General features: G+C 33.0%; 1 protein-coding gene across 1 annotated transcript in view; it reads left to right on the top strand.

Annotated features, from left to right (window-relative positions):
- Positions 1-5,455: 5,455 nt before the first annotated feature.
- Positions 5,456-16,086, top strand: part of LOC132558366 (poly(rC)-binding protein 3-like) — a 118,266-nt gene continuing 107,635 nt past the window's right edge. The window contains exon 1 of the mRNA XM_060222938.1: positions 5,456-5,582. The gene's annotated coding sequence lies outside the window, so the exon portion shown is untranslated. The remainder of the gene's footprint in view (positions 5,583-16,086) is intronic.

The raw sequence follows: 16,086 nt of genomic DNA, 5'->3' as shown, positions 1-16,086 counted from the left end.
GACCTTTAATTCTAATGATAAATTATTCCCGAGGAAAAAAGAGGATAGAAAAACTTCCTACATTTTCTAATCAAGTTTGAATATAACCAAATAGTTTAACACCAGGCAACCTTAAAAATCACCTTTAAACATTCACGGATATAAATTGGTTGGCTTGTGATTTGTGGCCAGGTTTCTCACAGTTTATGCATGCTTTCTTTCTTCCTGTGTTAAGTTATCACTGCGATTCATTGAAACTGTTTTAAATCACTTTGGATTCCCTTTGGGGAAAAGACATATCACATATTGAAACAAAATAGTATTAATTAAGGAAAGAAGGTAGCAATCAATTGGTAAAATCCTTGACTTGATAAATGGAGACAAATAATGGGGTTTGACACCTTAATGCCATTAACCTCTACCCATTGGGGAAAGGCTCTTTAAAGTCTTGTTAGCTTGGCTACATTTTAAGTCACAGAAACACTTGACATTCCTGCACATTGTAAAGCGACATTGGAATTCATCACTGGAATCATATTTCATGTGTGGAACTTATTATAATGTCAATGAAGTAGAAGCATAAGCATGATATGAGAGGTGAGGCTATAATTAAGTAAAGATTCTCTTTGACACAGTAAGTAAAATTAATTTAATGAATTACTAAAACTAACTTAAGATACTACACAAGGTACTGCACTAAGAACAGTTGACAGAAATGTAATGTTTAAAGACCAATTTATAATATTTCATCTATATAAATTTCAAATATTTGAAAAGGAAAAGTGAAACTGTCAAACAACCTTTATATTGCAATAATTGTCAAATGAAGGGAGATTACTCTTGTGTTTTATGTTTTACAAACCCTGGAAGCCTCTCCACAATAAATCTTTGTACTAATTTACAATGATTTGAGTTTCAGATATGAAAATAAAAATATTAAAAACTAAATAGTGATAATTAATTGGCAGTTATAATGACCTTAAACTAGTTATAGCCATTATCAAAATCATTGTCAGAATTTCATCTAAAATTTTCATTGACCAATTATGTCGTCTATAGTGTTTCTTGATACAACAGCATATCAGTGGTCACAGTATTTTGACAACAGACTAACAAATTTATATTTTATTTCCCAGATGGCTTGTGACCGTTACACAAAAGACAGTTGTGGATTTAGATATCATTATAAGGAATGATAACCTGGAATTGGTGCACGTAAAATCCAATTTATTTGCACATCATTTAGAGCAACGAGCAAAATCAACCTGCATCTTACAGGTCATGGAGTGCAGAGATTGCAAAATACATTTTACGATTTCCCCCTTGGGAGCCTCAAATGTAGTTTGCCTGAGATTGAACATCTCACTGTTGTGTATTGATTGCATGTGATGGGTCCCTGAGGTCCCCCCGGGTGATGATTAGAACAGATAGCTCATGTTGTTCTGAGAAGGCGACAGAGGATGTCTCTCATCCTTCACCTTCTACATCCGTTATAACCCACAAGGGCCGAAATCTGTAACCTAACTATCAATCACAGCATATGGATTTATTTAGAAATGGAAAGTATGCTTTGTTTACAAAAATATGTTAATGATTTTAAAATATATCATCAGCAAAGGTCACCTTAGTTTCATTTTGCAATTTTTTTCTGGAATATCCTCCAAGATGTCAGTGTCAGCTGTTTTAACTCCACCTATATGTCACAAGGGAGGAAACCATTAAAACTGTCACCACTGCCACGAGGGGCTACTGGTTATGTTCAAGGGAAATAACTCTTTATGTCTTGGCTTCAAGAACTAGTTTTCAGCAGTTTTTACCGAGACCCTTAGTAAAAAATCCTTTAGTTGTCATGGTAGATTATGTGTGATAGTTTATGCATGGTGTAGGAACTGTTAATGTCGCTCAAAATACAATAAGTGTTGTTAACTACTGTACAGTTGAATTCGTCAACATTTTCATGTCTTCACATAAGGATTACTACTATTAAGTTAGAAACTCGAAAACATACAATAAGGAAAATGTGACCCATTTTTTTGTCTGTTGTTGATTACATGATGCTATTGAGTATTAGACTACTACATGTAGTTAGATTGTCAGTCCTGGAAATCAAATTTATCTAAGCTTAAATTATGAATCATTTCAATCTTTTGTTATTTCCTTCAGACACACGTATTATTATATCATCAAACAGTTTGGACCTAATGTGAGGTATAATATAATCATGTAATGAAATGTTGCTGCATATATTTCTTATCCTTGAATAAACAATAAGTTTTTGGGAAATTATTAAAAAACTAAAAACTAAGAACTTATGTTTTCCCTCAATGAAAATATGAATATGTTAATTATCTTAATGTTTAAAAAGCACAAAATTAGGTTTCATTATTGAAGAAAGGGTATGGCATTTTGTGGAGGAGGGGAGGTAAGTAGAGTATCACAATTTTAAATTGTTTGTAGGAAGGACACTGTGAGATAAGTTCTTAAAAATTAATGACTAATCTCCTTTTTCATTCTTCAATTGAAGTAAATAGACCATATCCCAAACAATGGTTACCACCAGTATTAATGTACAACAGCCAGAATAATTCTACATGTTCACTCTCATTCTGTTTGTGGCTCACTATTTCACAGACATTTCTGAATTATGTTCGATTGTTTTTATATTAATGACAAAATTTGGTAATTAAGATCCAGAGCAATTAGTGTTACTTTGATTGTCGTGTAGGATTCACACATTTTGTATAGTGGTAAATTGCATAGAGTTATGACCTTCTATTAACAAAGCATTAATTCATCTAGAATCATACCTCATATACTTTTGTCACCAACAGTTGCTGACTTTCGTTTGAGTCTGTAAGATGGAGGATCAAATACTGATATAGGTTTTATAGTTTTCATTCTGTCAAAGGGGATTTTCTGTCACCAACAAATTCCAAGTTTGATATGTTAATATATGTACTGTAGAATGACAGGTTGTTATGCTTTTTAAACTATGTTGCCAGTTCTCGCTTTTCCATGTTATGATGTAAGCTGTTTGCTTCTATCCCTTGTTCTGTATCAGATGGTTTGGGACATGTTTTAAACTCACTTGTCCAAAGGATGAATAGCAATCAAGTGACATTCACAATGTCAATGTCCCAGGGTCTATTATGATACAATCTGCAAACACCTTCTTCTAAATAACTAAGAAGTCTTGTGGTTCTTTTCTTTCATCTGTAACATATTTGAAAAAAGAGTTTTTGATTTCATTTAAACAAGGTAGTTGTCAGACTAAACCATTCAGGCAAAGTCTTTTCTGTTCCTTAATTGTTGATACAGAACCTTGCCATGATGGAGCTTGTGTCTTTGTGCATTTTCTTTCGAAAGATGAATTTTTTCCAGTTTTAAACTTGCCCTTAAAAGCTGAAAAGTATACATTGATCTATAGCATCAGATGTAGGTTGACCTTTTATTTTCAGCTAAATGACAAAAGGGTGAGCCTAGATAAACTGGGATGAAATGTTCCACAAAGGTTTCTATTTCCCAGACAAACGCTCCTCATCACTCTAGCTGTTATTTGATTCCTACCAGAGATATTTATGATCAGACATGGTAACAAGGCCAATGGTGATCTCAAAGTAATCTAATTAAAACTGGAATGACGTCTTTAATTATTGGACGTTTTGAACGACACATTTATAAGGAATACCTAAAATACAACTGACCTGGCGATGAAGACAACAACGATATAAACAATGTTTCTGGGAACTCTCTTCAAACGAGACTTCAGGTGACAGTGAGAATGTGCCATCAGACAAGTTTTACACACAGTTGTTTCTCTCGTAATGAGCTTGGTGGTATAAAGAAAGTACAAGTTCGTTACAGTTACGGCATTGTTAAAGTAGACTCCGTTCATATAAAGGGGGCAACAAAACTCAAGTTAGAAAATCTCACATCAAACTTTCATGCAGGTGATGTCATTTTTTCTGTGTGCCTTCAAGTTGTGTGTTAGTACTTCCATGTTGTTGTATAATCAGTCATATCTGCAAACAAATTTTAACTCAAATAATTGATCCCCACAAAATTAAAGAAGAAAAAAATGGGTATTATTAAAATCTTAATTCAAAGCTTTCTGATTTTACTAGAGAGCCTTAGCAATATTCTAAACCAAGACAACTTATTTCTTATGAATTTTAAGTGATATAGAAATTTGTAATCAACATGAAATTAGGGGTAAAAGTACTCAGATCCTTTTGTTTTGAGGTTAGAAAATTGTGCAATCGTACTTTTAAAGGTATTCTGGGAATTATTCCTTGGAAGGATTTATCCACAGTAGCTGGCTGATTTCATTTCCCTTAATTTGAACGTGTTTTAGGAAGGTAACGAGATTAAGAAGGTTGCCAGCAATGTATCGTGTAGGCTGTGTAAGAAGATAAGCGTTAACAGTCGGTAGAAGGATGGTGCCATGACAAACAAAAAATGCCAAATTCGGCTCCTCCCGTAGATAACCAAAGATTGGCACGAAAAATTTCAACAAAACATAACAATGATAGTTAGGTAATCCCATCCCAGCATGTACTTTAGGAAGTAGAATAATTATAAGCCATTAGGGACAAGTGATTTGGCTGTTTTTAGCAGGGCTGAAAAAAAAATTGAAGAAGGGCTCAACTTAAAACAACTGTTCCTGTATTTGTCTTTCTTAAACCACATCAGATAGAAACCAACATTTGAACATTTTGAAAATGTAGGTATCTTTATTAGATTAATTTATGTAATTCATATGTTTTACGACAGGCACAAATCTACGAATTTATGAAGGATTTATTTTAGGAAATTATCTTTTCTAAGTTGGAAGTTGGAATTTTTCTTTGATTTGAACATCATTATCATAATGACTTAAGTTAGCTGGTAATTAGAAGGAATCTTCATATACAAGTAGGAGACTTTTTTTTCACCCCCTTGATAGAACTTAATGCGAAATGTCACAGTGACGAAATGAGCCAACAGGCCGGTACCAAATTAGATTTTTGGTGAGCTATAATTTTATCAAAAGTTTCAGTAAGGCGCATCATCAGAAGCAGTTTATGGTCATCTCAGTAGAGATTTCTACATTAAATTGGAAAACGAATGAGTAGGTCTATATCGTGTTCCTTGTTACATGGTTAAAGCCCGTGGGGAGAGATACAGCCACTCGCGAATATTCCTCAATGTCAATATTCCCTAATTAACAAATTCACAGCTTCAAAATTTGTCAACACTCTGGCAGTAAATTGGACCAATCATTTTCTTCCATGTTCTAAAGGAGAATTTAAGTACATTTGCGACCATAAAAAAGGAGGTTGAGCATGGAGCGAGTTGGTCGTGAGAGACAGACCAGGCCTTACCTTGTCTTAACTCTATTGATCTCTCCCTGTCAGCGTGCTGGTGTTACTGCCTCAAACAGTTGACAGCATATATTAAGATATTCTCGCTACCATCTTTGTAGATTGGCGAAGTATAAATGCAGCAGGAGCTACAAAGGACGGACAAACAAACAAGCAGTTGCCGTAGTAACGCTTACAATATATCCGAGAGACTGGACCACAGACAGTCCGACTGACCATTTGTTTTAAAATCTCAAACAGGTAAGTGACATCTTTGTTAATTATATTGGCATTATTTACAACATAAACGATAGTGACATTAATTGTTATACAATGTAATAGGTATAACAAATCAGGATACTATAAATTTCAGGATTTTTGTTTGGTACATTGAAATTTTCTTTTCCATTCACTTTCCAAATTGTTCTTGAAAATTCATGTTATTTTTTATTCCTTTTTTTCCCCCCTTTTTTTAAAATTTCACCATGTTTTGATTCTGATATGAAGTTACCATTTTATTTGATTCATATATATATAATCTTTTGTGGAAACATCTGCTTTATTTTTCACTTTATATATTTTTAATAAAGTAAGTTTGTTATCATGTTTATGGTGTAACTTGTCCTTGTAAGTTCATCTAATTTTGAGGATACTCAAGAAAAAACAAGCAAACACAACATCTTTGAAAAAAGATCTGCTTTGCCCCAAATAATATTCCAGGCTTTTTTAGGTTTCTTGACGACAACAATAACAATGGTTTATGTCCCAAAATTTCCATCTTGGGAATATTTTTCTTTTGGAATATTTGTTTGCAATTATTTATACAAATGTCGTGTTACAAATATTAATGCAAATGTTATGTTACCAATATTTGCATATTTCTAGCAGGATTTTCCTGCGATGACCCTGAGAATGAAATTTTATACTCATGCATGTAAGCTGAAAGTGTCAGCATGAAATTTTGTTATCAGGATCATAAACCCTCACCAGCAGCATGTTTATGGTGAAACTTTATAATGAAATTACTGATTTACGTTTTTATAGATGGTGCTGAAATAGTCTTAAAATTCTATACTTTATGTTGGGAAACATTTGGCTATAGTTTTTCACCCTTCATTCATTTCAGATTTGAAAATAAGACATTAGCTGATGTTTTGTTTCTTTCTAGTTACAAAAGTGCAAAGCAGGAATTTGAAACATTGTGATAGTTTCTACCTCTGCAGTAGAATTTTGAGGATAACAAATTAAGTTCTATCTACGCCTACTTTTATATGGTGATACAATCTTACTGTTTTATCCTTCAATAAACACTGTGTGACTTAAAAGTTAAAAGGCCGAAACATATAAACCAATAATAAAGCTACAGAATCCAGATGTTGATTGATGCTCCATCCTCTATGTCCTTTGTATTTACCTCCCTTGATGGGTCTGTATTGAATACTTGAGTATCCATCCTCTATGTCCTTTGTATTTACCTCCCTTGATGGGTCTGTACTGAATACTTGAGTATCCATCTTCTATGTCCTTTGTATTTACCTCCCTTGATGGGTCTGTATTGAATACTTGAGTATCCATCCTCTATGTCCTTTGTATTTACCTCCCTTGATGGGTCTGTATTGAATACTTGAGTATCCATCTTCTATGTCCTTTGTATTTACCTCCCTTGATGGGTCTGTATTGAATACTTGAGTATCCATCCTCTATGTCCTTTGTATTTACCTCCCATGATGGGTCTGTATTGAATACTTGAGTGTCCATCTTCTATGTCCTTTGTATTTACCTCCCTTGATGGGTCTGTATTGAATACTTGAGTATCCATCTTCTATGTCCTTTGTATTTACCTCCCATGATGGGTCTATATTGAATACTTGCGTATCCATCTCCTATGTCCTTTGTATTTACCTCCCTTGATGGGGCTGTATTGAATATTGTTGGTATCCGTCTTTGATTCCTTCATGATCTGATCTAGGCCGAAAGACAACCAGGATGTTGGTTCTCTTCCATTCAGTTACAAATTTTTGGTTAACTGTCTGACTTACAATTAGGGGGCAGGCTTATATTACAGGATATTGAAATAGTGTCCATTGAAAATGCTACTGAACAATAATACATGTATTAGAAAGAGGTGGGGGTATTACCGCAGTACTGCCAACCTCTCACAGTGAAATATCTGGTCATCACCAGCTAAAACAAGGGTAATGTGCATCACAATCTTTTTCATGTCATGAAAATTTAGAATATAAAAGATGTGCACAATTAATAAAACACTTGAAATAAGTAATTATATACAGTAATTTGTTCATCATATCTTTATTATATACATTATAATTCTTATAAGTAAATGGTTCATCATCCCAGTGAGACATGTCATTGTGTAGTTCCAATCTTTAGGAATCCCTTCCTAAATTTCTGTTACATGTGTCTTATTGTAACAAATAGCAGTGTTGTGTATCTTATAAACTATCAAAAGATAATATGTAAGATTAAATAATTCAAAATTGTGCTAGAAATAAGTCCGATGTTTCATCATAATGTATCTGCCTTTGTTAATTTAGTACTGACATATACTGTGAACAATTATGTATTGACCAGTGGCCAGAGGCATTCTGTCTTACTGATCTACTACACATGTTCATGTATTAGTCCCTGATTATATAAGTCACTTACCTGAAGCCTATCTAAGCAGTTTGTATGATGGTCAGTGTAACTTTATCTTGTTGTAAACAGCTGAATCTATTGCCATTTATGTGTGCAAGTTGTTGACAACTCATGTATACTTCAATCCATGTTTACCTGTTACTAATGTGTATTAGTACTTCATCAGTTAAATAACATGGCTGGTATAAATACACCATCTTTCTAGCCAGTTTGTATCAGTTCCTGAAGGCATGTGAGTGTTCCATTTCTCCATAGCCTACATCGCAATAAACCTTCAACACCTGGACAGCATTTGGAATTCTTCATCTCTACTCATTAACACAAGAACAAAGTATCATTTTGCTTGTTGACTGTTACATCATGTAAGAAACTTATCAAAAGTAGCACATGGTCTTTGTTCTGCTACACTTGGTTCCAATTCACATTGTGAAAATAATCATCAAAAATGTTGTCAAAAAGTTCCGAAACGTAAGATAAATGTGGAAAATGTTTTGTGAATACTGTTCCAATTTGGTGATGACCTGTAAACATTACAGAGGCTGCTGGGTAGTATACATGGTCAGCTGGGTAGCAACATCTTAATAAACTATATATTGACCCATGGTTCGATACATCTTAGTCTAGTGTTATAATGATTCCCATATGGACTAGATAAGCTCTGATTTCCAAAACATTTTTTCATGAACTTGAACATATCTTACTTCTTTGTGGTGCTAACTTGAGCAGCCTCTGGCAGCTTATGATGTGAAATGTCTACATCTTCAAAATAAAATAGAACTAACATATAAATCACAGATGGATGATTATCTGAACTAAAAACAAGGCTTGCCCATCTTTAATGCAAGAGAATTCTCTCTGTTGTCCCTCATTATACCATGTCTAATATACTTGTCTTGCTCAATTAGATGCTTGAGGAATACAGAATATAAGAGTCTGGTTGAGAGAGACTACTTACATCCGTGTAAATAGCATTTAATAGTGGTAAATCTTGAGGTGTTCCAAAGCAAGTCAGCATGAAGGAAAAACACGATAACCCAATGAGTCAGAGGGAGAAATCACTAAAAGCAGTGTAAATACCAGGTTGACCAGGGGAAATCACATGAGTTGGCAATGCTGTAACAGGCATGGGCTTATTGACGTATAAGTAGCAATATTAGATGTTAATACATACCACTTTTCAGTTTTAAAGTTGCTTTCATTAACTTTCAAATGTTGTTGTCGGGGTTTGAAGGAAAGGAAGACTACAACTTGTGGAAAATAAGGAGTTAGCAGTTAAATTTTATTGGACTTACATCTGTATTAGATGTTAGAGCTTATGTTGATGAGAAGTTTAATCAAGCTTACATCTAAGAATTTTTAAAAGTTGAATTTAGTAGAGAACTTGCATGTAACATCTAGCTTGGAATATTTATATAAAATAACATGGAAACAAGCATAAAGCTTAGGTTTGCTGAGTATTGAGTCCTGTTTAGTGCTTCAGTGAACCATAGAACTTAATCAAGTAATGCTTAGAACTTGATTCTGAGCTGTGAGCTATTAAGTTTACTAAGGACATCAAAACAAATCTGAAACTAGAGTAAAATGCTACAACATAGATCTAGTGAACATAGATCTAGTGAACATAGATTAGTGAACATAGCTCTAGTGAACATAGATTAGTGAACATAGCTCTAGTGAACATAGATTAGTGACATAGATTAGTGAACACAGATTAATGAACACAGATTTAGTTAACATAGATTAGTGAACATAGATCTAGTGAACATAGGTTAGTGAACATAGCTCTAGTGAACATAGATTAGTGAACATAGATTAGTGACATAGATTAGTGAACACAGATTTAGTTAACATAGATTAGTGAACATAAATCTACTGAATATAGATTAATGAACATAGATTAGTGAACATAGATTAGTGAACACAGATTAATGAACATAGATTAGTGACATATATTAGTGAACACAGATTTAGTTAACATAGATCTAATGAACATAGATAAGTGAACACAGATTTAGTTAACATAAATCTAGTGAACATAGATTAGTGAACACAGATTTAGTGAACATAGATTAGTGAACATAAATCTACTGAATATAGATTAGTGAACATAGATTAGTGAACATATATCTACTGAATATAGATTAGTGAACATAGATTAGTGAACATAAATCTACTGAACATAGATAGTGAACATAGATAGGTGAACAGAGATTAGTGAACATAGATCTAGTGAACATAGATCAGTGAAATTTAAATCTTGTGTTTAACAAAATTGTTAAGACTTAATTCAAGGTTAAATTTTAAAGCAAAGAAATTTGAAAAATGTTGGAGCTTAATTTTATAAAACTTGATAAAATCAAATATGGAAAATACATTGGTTAAGATTTGGAATAAAGATTACAGCTTACATTTTTGCAAAAACCAGGAATAAAGCTGAAATAGTTGTAGAACTCATATTGGTGAGACTTAGAAGAAAACTGAGGTTTTAGATGGCAAGACTTAAGATCAAGCTTAGAGTTTATATTTGTTTATACTTAGTGGTGGGCTTACATTTGGCAGTTTGATAAGACTTGTTGAAAACTGAACCTGCATAGACTTATTTCCTAATTAAGTGTAAATGTGTGCAAGGCTTTCCATGTTTGAAATGTCTATAACATGCATGGCCCCCTACTGTGTCTATCTCAGTGACAGGCAGTGTTGACACTCCTCCCTCTGGCACATGTCTCTCTATCATTTGCAGAGTTGCTCCAAGATATGTCTGCTGTGATTCCATAAAGGTCCTGATTATTGAATGTAAGGACACATGATAACGGTGATATATAAAAATTTGTAGTTATGATTTATACATTTGAAAAAAAAATCTGTTTTCATATGAAAAGAAATAATTAGTGGATGAAGACTTGGTATTGTTATAGAACATTACTACCACAATTATCTGATTGATCATTAAAACTATTTTCTTTTGATGGTTAGTCAGTGGGTAATCTGTTGGTCATGTCCTGACGGTAATCTATAGGTCATGTCACATGGGTAATCTGTGGGTCATGTCACATGGGTAGTTTTAAGTTATGTGGGTAACCTGTGGGTCATGTCACATGGGTAATATGTGGGTTATGTCACATGGGTAATCTGTGGGTCATGTCACATGGGTAGTTTTAAGTCATGTGGGTAACCTGTGGGTCATGTCACATGGGTAGTTTTAAGTCATGTGGGTAACTTGTGGGTCATGTTACATGGGTAATATGTGGGTCATGTCACATGACAATGATCTGTGGGTTATCTCATATAGATAATGTGTGGGTTATCTCACATAGATAATCTGTATGTTATTTCACATAAATAATATGTGGGTTATTTCATATAGATAATGTGTGGGTTATCTCACATAGATAATCTGTATGTTATTTCACATAAATAATATGTGGGTTATTTCATATAGATAATGTGTGGGTTATCTCACATAGATAATCTGTATGTTATTTCACATAAATAATATGTGGGTTATTTCATATAGATAATGTGTGGGTTATCTCACATAGATAATCTGTATGTTATTTCACATAAATAATATGTGGGTTATTTCATATAGATAATGTGTGGGTTATCTCACATAGATAATCTGTGTATCATCATTTCCAGTAGATAATATGTGGGTTATCTCTAGTGGATCATCTATGTGAAGGAAGCATTTCTTGAACAAATCATGATTTAACAAGAGAATTTGTATGATATTATCAGAGTATTAACCTTTTATGTTTTCTAAATCATTATTGAGTTATCCTGCGTGATGATACATTTATTAACTGGAGATTCTACTGTAGCTGTGACCTTTAACCTAAGTTTCCCCTAAGTTTTACTGTCAGTTGCCATGTCCTGAAGTTCATTATTTCACCTGCCTTATTAGGGTACTGAAATTCTAGTCACTCGTTTAATTTCAAGGTAGGTTAAGATTGCTGATAGGTAATATCATGTGCTATATTGTTATTTTGTCAGATCCTATCCTCCAAACATCTGAAACATTGAACCCTTCTGGTATTATTTATTCTGAAATGTTAATCTGAAGAAGATATTGATGTGTCAGTGTTTATTGTAAAGTTGTATTTTAAATTCTTGTATGACTGCTGATTTCTTAATATGAAATACTAACCTCATTAATGAGAAATGGTTCAGCTTATATTGTTTTGATTAATTCCATACACAATGTAGAGTCGCATTGGAAGTAACACACTACAGTATTTAGAATTTCTTGCTTCCATGATAATATGTGTGTAGGCCCTATCCGTTTCTAATGTTAAGGGAGAGCTAGGCTAAGGGAGCTAACTCTGGTTTGCTTATCTTGGTATGTTTGCAAAACTACCACTAGTCAAGGGGGCAATGGACAGAAGGAAAGATCACCTTAACAATTTATAGTTATTGGAAAAAATTGCAGAGACCTCATTCTTTGGAGATGATGTAATGGGAATGAGGTAAACAGCTTTAAAAGCTCAAGGGCATAATTCTAATGAAAAAAAGAGAGAATTGATGAAGATGATATTTTGATGTAGCAGCAGATGTACTGGAATGGTTTGGCTTATTACAGAAATAAACACAACGAGGAAGAAGAAATTGTATTAATGAATAAATGAGTGAATGACTGAAAAGAAAAATGACACACACCAGACCCAGGAGATGGAATGTCCGGAAGTACACAAAATGATAATATAATTTTGCTTGAATTATCTGACTGGACTTTTGTCAAAATAATAGGAAAAAGTATGGGATTTTTTAGGGCAAATGATACAGAGTGTTTCATAATATTTTGGCCTCTTTTAGGATACCCAAGGAAAGCATATCAGTTAAGAAACTTGGATTTCAGGAACTGAGATGTAGCAATTGCTCTTGAAGTCAAAGGATTTAAATGTTGTTTCAGTAATACTTTATAATATCTATATCAAACAAGTGTTTTGAAAAAAAGTATGTTTTTGAGAGAAAATATATACCTTAAGGTTTCTTTTTGGGTTTTTTTTTACTATTTTTTTTTGTGTGTGATAATGATGTTGTTTGTCTAAATTTTCATAGGAAGTGTAAGCAGATCTTTAATATTTTCCATAAATAACCTTTTCACAATCTATATAATATAATGTTCACTTTTCAGCAATTTATTCCTGGGTTCTATTGGTATGAGTTTTCTATCATGAATATTTAATTTGATTTTCTTAATATTTCCTGAGCATGAATTTATCGTTAGAATATAGCTCTGCTTCCAAGCACCATGTCCTGTCTATCAGAAAGCAATTTCCTTATTGTACTGATGATTCCTGCTAAGATTTTCTTTATTGTGCAGAAAGTATAGAATTTATTACAGTTTAGCATTTGGAAACTGTGTCCTTTACAATTCCACTTATCTACACACTTAATATTTTTTCACAATAACCTAAATTATGTAAGTTTTTTTTTGTTTTTTTTTTTTTTTTTCCAATTTTAGTGATTTTGAAACTGTATGCAATGTACAAATCCTGAGCTAAATATTGATACATTTAAGTGAAATCTGAACTTCTAATAAGCATACTATATACAACTTGCAGTGCACAATATCTGAACAGTACTGCATTTCATGTATGGCTGAGTTTTGATGAAAGTTGATCAACATTATTCAAAGTCATGTTCATTTTTAATGAAATTTGCTGAAAGTCAACAGTGGAAGATGTTCATTCAAATTGGGTGACCATTGGATCTTTTTCAAATAAATGGAAAAAAACACACCTTAATTTTTGTATAGTGATAATTGTGTCCATTTAAAAGAAAGTGAGTTAATGTTATTAAATGCTTTGAAATTGAAGTTAAAATCAAATCAGCCTTGATTTGTTATTATTGCTGTATAAAGAAAGGATGAGGGTTAAAAAAATCGCAGTTTACATGGAATTAGGAGGTGAAGATGGGAGGTAACTTTTGTATGAGCAATTCTAACACGGAGAAGTTAGACAACAAAATTACCATTTTGTTGACAGCTTGGATCATTTATTGGGAAAATTTGATAAGAGCATTATAACTAACATACCTGTACAAGTTTACACCTAAGGTACCCTTTGGTACCAGACTTAAGTTGGGACCTAGTTAACCTTGCAGGATAAGAGCAAAACATGCATCTCATGACTTGTCACAAACATAGCTGTAATAATTTAGTAACGTAAATCTTATATTTATGACTTTAACAGTATGCAACTAGAGACCAGGTTACCTCCCTTTTTGTGCAGGCTCCAGCAACTTTGTTTGATTTGGGTTGTCATGCAGAAAAATAATTGCTCTAGAAAATGCGCACTTGATTTACTAACACAAAAAGCATGTAGTATGATGTGCTCGACATTGACATAGATTGTGCTGCTCAATGCTACAGCACTGACTAAAATTGGCAATGGCTGTCGTCTACTGTCAAAGCATGCAGGAGTATCACACATTGTATGTCTACAATGATTATGGGTCCATGCATGTGCATTACACACGCTGAGGCTCAAGTGATATTACTTTCGATGTAGATATGGCTATCAATTTCATAGAGGTAAAAGCCCTAGGTAAAATTTGTGATATTCCTTGATGCTTGCTGACTTGCCGTCAGAAGATAATATGATTATAGTTATGACAAGACAGGCGACCATTTTCCACCCTTCGTTTGATCTGAACTTGAGCAGAAGCAGAACGATGTTAATACACATTTGGCTCCATTTAGGTAAAAGATATTCTTAGGACATTTCGTCGGAGAATTTGGAGAGACATTTTGATGGCAGACAACTGAAGTGCTACAGATTGACTTGTGTTATAGCGCTATCTCAACAAGATCTGTTACAAATTATGCTGTAGGTATTGGAGCTAAAATATATACTAGTTTCACTACAGCTGGGAAATAAACACTTATCACTAAAGGTTACTATTTGATATTGCTTACAGAATAATGGTAACAATTATTCAAGCTAATACCTTGAACATAATGTAAGCTTCTTGTTATGTATGTATAAATAAGATGACCTAATTTTTAATAATTTTTTTTCCAGTATGAGTTCATAGGTTATAGGTCAATGATATATTAAAGTTCAGAGTTCATATCTGCCCTCTGCAATTGTGAAACATCAGCATATAAAATTTAAAAAAATAAAATATTCCATGGATAATGTTTAATTTCCTAGATACATACTTTAAACATTTCTCTTGGTATTTTTTATAAATGAAGTATACTATGTATTGAAACATCTAACAAAAGAAGTAGAAGGAGCAATAAACAAAGAAGGAAAAAAGTAATCAAATCTTGTCTATGTATATGTTAAGGTAATTGGAATCTAGACTGTCCTTTAGTTATCAGTAGATTGAAATGGAATATTGTGGTAAAGTTTCACTTTATGGCTCATTTCTGATTTCATTTTCTGATAAGCATTCATTACCTTGGTGTAATTTCATTGATCATGTGTTGTAAGAGCACTGATGTGCATCTTTATTGTCTGTGTTACTGAGATCAGGACTGATGCACATCTCTACAGTGTTCATGTTACTGAGATCAGGACTTGTAACAGACTGCTACCTCATTTACCTTTATAATGGAAAAACGAAGTATATAGGGGGGGGAAAAAAGAAAGAAAAATTCCTGGTATTGCTTATCTAGTCGGTATATTTAGTTTGAGGGATTTTTTCAGGGACATCTGAATGTATGTGGTATATGTTTATTTTAATTTCAAATTTATCACTGTAAAATATAGATATTTCTATTATTTCTCAAATAAATTGAATTTAAGAAATCAGTTTCTTGTCAGATTTTGTACTGAACACATTTCTGTTAATTTGAATGCACATCTGTAATTTCAGCATCAATCTCTTTTATCAAAGAGGATCTAGGTATCTGTCATTAAGAGTTTGATATACTACTTAACAGAAATTAAAATTTCTACTTTTCACTTTGTGCATTGTGACTGGTTGATCAAATGAAATGAGTTGATCTACCAGGGAATACTTTTCAATATTGATTTCATTAATTATTTTTAATGTAGCATGAAAAGAATAAAAGATATATTTAGATACAATTATCAACTATGTAAAAGTTCTTCAATTCGTAAATTCAGGGTCAGTGATGTACTCATTGAATGAA

This window comes from Ylistrum balloti, unplaced genomic scaffold, assembly GCF_031769215.1.
Source record: "Ylistrum balloti isolate Yb309-2 unplaced genomic scaffold, AGI_CSIRO_Ybal_v1 Utg369658, whole genome shotgun sequence".
In the NCBI taxonomy this organism is placed as follows: Eukaryota; Metazoa; Mollusca; class Bivalvia; order Pectinida; family Pectinidae; genus Ylistrum; species Ylistrum balloti.
Note: the sequence above shows the minus strand (reverse complement) of the source record. Positions and strands in the feature narration are given on the sequence as shown.